Genomic DNA, 4,703 nt, shown 5'->3' with positions numbered 1-4,703 from the left:
AAATCCAATAAAGCAGTATTTAAATCAAAGCAGTCAAGTAGGAAATTAATTCATTAATAGGATACAATTGTGTGGGCAAGACTGAGAGGTCTATCTAGCTAGTAATATTCGACGGAATATCAAAAACGAGGACTGTGTACAAAAGAACTAGAGTTCGTCAGTATATTTACGGTATATCTTTTAAATGAGACGGTATATTTCGGTACATTTCTGGGGGGTCGGACCGTATATTTATAAATCCGCGGTCACACTGCAGGCCGTACTTGTCAAGAAAAAATTTAACAATAAAAATCTGCCTTAAAACTAGGAATTGGGGAATTACTTGCTCTAGTTTGGTAAAGTGCGGTGCAATATGGCCGCCATAGTACTAACCCGGAACATGCAGGTGGCCAGTAAGTGAAACGGCTAGCCAGTAGAAAAGTGTCTGGCGAAAATTATGTAATGGTGGAGTGCAGTTCCTTTTGCTAAAGTTGTTTATTCCCGATTGTAGAACACCATGGCAGTGGTGTCGTGGGCGTGCTCTGCCTGCGGGGCTATGCCGCCGCCGCTGAGGATGCTCCACGCCCCCTGAAGACCATCAATCCGGCTGCCATGAAGCGCGGCACGGGCGGACGCAGCAGCTTCAACGGAATCGTGGCCACCGTCTTTGGAGCCACCGGTTTTGTGGGTCGCTATGTGTGCAACAAGCTGGGAAAGTCCGGCACGCAAATGATCCTGCCCTATCGCGGTGAGGACTCTGAGGTTATCCGGCTGAAAGTCACCGGCGATCTGGGCCAGGTGCTGTTCCACTTTTACAATCTGGAGGATGCCGCTTCCATTCGCAATGCTGTCAAGCACTCGAACGTGGTCATCAACTTGGTTGGCCGCGACTTCGAGACCAAGAACTTCAAGTTCAAGGATGTCAATGTTACTGGTGCTGAGCGGATCGCCAGGTGGGTGTCGCAAGGAGAATTGAAACCCTTCAATGATGAATTTTTCCCTCTTAAAGGATCTGCCGCGGGTTGGCGTGGAGAGATTCATTCACCTCTCGTCTCTAAACGTGGAGGCCAATCCCAAGCCCCTGTACGTTAAGGGCGGCAGTGAGTGGCTGAGGAGCAAATACGAGGGAGAGCTCCGCGTGCGTGATGCCTTCCCCAATGCCACAATCATTCGGCCAGCCGACATCTACGGCTCGGAGGACCGCTTTTTGCGCTACTATGCACACATCTGGCGACGCCAGTTCCGCTCGATGCCGCTCTGGCACAAGGGAGAGCGCACCGTGAAGCAGCCCGTGTACGTGACGGATGTGGCTCAGGCCATCATTAACGCTGCCAAGGAGCCGGATTCCGCTGGACGCATCTACCAGGCTGTGGGGTAGGTATCCGAAGTACTTCAATGCGAACCGCTGTAATCTGTGTGTTCTTCAGGCCCAAGAGGTATCAACTGAGCGAGCTGGTTGATTGGTTCCATCGCCTGATGCGCAAGGATCAGAAACGCTGGGGCTATCAGCGTTACGACATGCGCTGGGACCCCACCTTCCTGATGAAGGCCAAGCTCACCAGCTTCATCTGCCCCGGTGCGCCCATTGGTGGTCTTCACCCGGAACGCATTGAGCGCGAAGGGATCACCGACAAGGTCCTGCCCGATGTGCCCACTCTGGAGGATCTGGGCGTTCAGCTGACCACCATGGAGCAGCAGGTGCCCTGGGAGCTGCGTCCATATCGCGCTGCCCTCTACTATGATGCCGAGTTGGGCGAATTCGAAACACCAGAGCCACCAAAGACCATTGAGGCGCGTGAGGAGCTGCGCTTGTTTGCCTAATTGATGTTGGTCTGTGTGTTGGTTGGAAATTCTTAGTTAAAACTTGTTTTAAGGCGATGCGTCATAAAGGAAGTCTACATTTAAAGCGAATCGGAATCGAAAAGTACTCCTATTCTGAATAGTTTTAGTTTTTGAACAACATTTCTGCGCGCTTTCAGGTTAAAACGGAGGGCGGATTTGAATTTCGCTCTCAAATCGTACTTAAGGTATCGTGTATATTGAATTTAAATACTTTTCACTCACTCACTTTCAAACAATTTCTACTTGGCGCTCAAGTTAGGTGGGACTTTTTTGGGATTTTCCTTGATGTTTTTTTCCTCGCCACAATGTCCCTTTTCAGCTCAACAATGTCCCAACATTCCCAACTTACTTACGCTTTCTTACGTCTTATGTTGCTGGCAACATTCAATTTGCATACCCTGGGTAAAAGGATGTTGTAGAATTGAGAAAATGTTTGTCATTTCAGGCTCCAATTAATGCAAAAAACAATGTAGTCTCTGTTTTAAACCTATTTCAACGATATTTTGCAGCTCATTGTCTTTCTACAGAGACCAAGAATGAGTGTCGTCGGGGAATCTGGATATATTTAAAAGACCCTAATCATATTCATCAATATGTCTAAACGTATCAATTTGAGAAAAAATGTTTTTTAATTACGTTTAAAAACAGTTTGGAAAACAGAATCTTCATATGAAATTAACGAAATAGGGTACACAAAAGCCTATACTCGCATCATGTCTTCAAATACCGGCAACACTGCGACTGTTTTTTTTTTTGCTAACACCTATTTTGTTTAAGTTTGTTTTAGCCAAAATACAATAAAGCAAAGATTAAAAACTAACCAATCTGAAGAAAATTTATTCATAAACGGCCTAAAATTATGTGGGCAGAACTAAGGGTTTTAGGTAGCCAGATATTCACGGATCTCTAAATTGAGCCATATGAGCGGCTATCCTCTTCGTTTTTTTTGTTGCCCATTTTCGCTATAACCGTTTTTACGCAACATCCAATAAAGGCAAGTATTACATTAAGCCAGTAAAGTAGAAAATAGTTTCATTAATTGGATAAAATTATGTGGGCATGGCTAAGTGTTCTATCTAGCTAATAATATTCGATGGAATATCAAAAACGACTAATTTGTACAAAAGAAACTTGAGTTCGTCAGTATATTTACGGTATATTTTTTTAAATTTGGTATATTTCTGGCGGTCAGACCGTATATTTTATCGACAAGTCCGCGATAGCAGATATATGGCAGGAGAGCTATTGGTATAATATAATTTATATTATTAATTTATTCGAGTGGTCGGTCCAATTGTGTGCAAACATAGTTGCAAGGAAAATTTTTCAGTGCTAAGTTAACCGTGCGGCTTGATTTTTGTTTGTGTTTGTCAGTGAGAGAGTGCAGCGTTTGCCAGTGTGCGGCGTGTGTGTGGTGCGGGGCACTAAAATGGCAGAGTGCATAAATAATTATGCTAACGGACTATGCGCTGAATGTGTATGTGAAAAGCCAGGAACCGAAAAAAAAGTGCCAGCAGCATTAGCTGAGAAACAGCAGAAGTCCCACCGATCGCCGCTGGCGCATCTAGGAGTCGAAAAGAGCTGCAACCATTTCATAACCGACAAATCGATCTGGGCGAAGGGCTGGTCCTACTCCCACCCATCGGGCATTACAGCGAAAATCGTTTGCTCTGGCAAGGGTGAGGGTGAGGGTGAGAAGCCCGAAACAGCAGGCAGCGTCAGCATCATCAGCTGTGACGCCTGCACCGCCGCCCACATCAGGGGCAGTGGCAGAGACGGGAACAGCGACAAAAAGCTCTGCGCAGGAAAACGCAGAAATCAGAAGCAAAGGTCAAGTCAACAGCAGCGGCAGCATCATCCCCATCGGCAGCATACCAATACTAATACATGCACCACCAATAAATTACGGTACAGCGTACGGAGCAAGAGCCTTGCCTTATTTTTAGACTATCTGCGCGAGTGTCCTCTATTCAAATTGTCGCTGCCGGCAGTGACGTCAGCGACCACGCCTACGATCATCCTCTCGGCAGCGGTACAGCAGCAGCAGGAAGAGCACCACTTGCCAGACACGTCTTTCCGTGCCGGCGCCACTGTTGCGTAAATACGCCGCCAACTACGTCAACGGTTGCAATTTCGAGCATAAAACCAAATTTATGCTTTATATCGTCACCCTCGAGATCGGTGCCCCCGTTCGAACAAGTGCAACAGCAACAGCAGCTGAAGTCGGTAAGATTCAATTGCGTATCAAGATGCTCTTTGCCGAGGCGGCGCCACCCAGCACTGCCCCCAGCGTCATTTCTGCTGTTGCTGTTGCTTGTTGCTGCTCTGCTGCTGCTGCTGCTGAGCCGCCGCCAGCGCCCCCGCCGACCGCTCTGCTGCAGGATCAGCCGGGAGAGCTCATTGCAGGTGAGTAATGCACGCAGAATGTGCCCCCTCTCTGGGTGTATTTTTAACGAGTGCAATATAACGGAAGTTGAAGGCACAGTGTTGGACACTGCACAGCCGAAATGACGGAAATTGAGCCACTACAGCCGTCTCTTTTTCTCCTATAGTGCTCTAGCGTCTCAGGAAAGTGAGCAAACGAGTCAGCATTTCACCCGTTGTATGGGTGCTATGATTCAGCTCAAAGATGAAAAATTTTGCACTGCAAGCATTTTAGGCCGTCAAATATTTGTTTTCTATCCCCAAGTTGATCGAGTGTGGCATCAGAATTCGATCTGCAGCAGCAGAGTCAGCATTCTGTCCTGTCCCAATAATATCCGGTCCGTATAGAAGAGGGCTATTGTATGTACATATATTTGTTTACTCTCTGGTGTGTGATTCAGGCATTTCCTTCTTGCAAAGGTTATAATTTCATTTCACCTTTTATGAATAACTATAAT

At 46.7% G+C, this 4,703-nt stretch overlaps 1 pseudogene; it reads left to right on the top strand.

The window, feature by feature from the left end:
- Positions 1 to 304: 304 nt before the first annotated feature.
- Positions 305 to 1,840, top strand: LOC6601809 (annotated as a pseudogene).
- Positions 1,841 to 4,703: the final 2,863 nt, after the last annotated feature.

The sequence above is a fragment of the Drosophila persimilis genome, unplaced genomic scaffold (assembly GCF_003286085.1).
Source record: "Drosophila persimilis strain 14011-0111.01,24,50 unplaced genomic scaffold, DperRS2 tig00001520-arrow-arrow-pilon, whole genome shotgun sequence".
NCBI lineage: Eukaryota > Metazoa > Arthropoda > Insecta > Diptera > Drosophilidae > Drosophila > Drosophila persimilis.
This window is presented reverse-complemented; position numbering and strand designations above follow the sequence as displayed.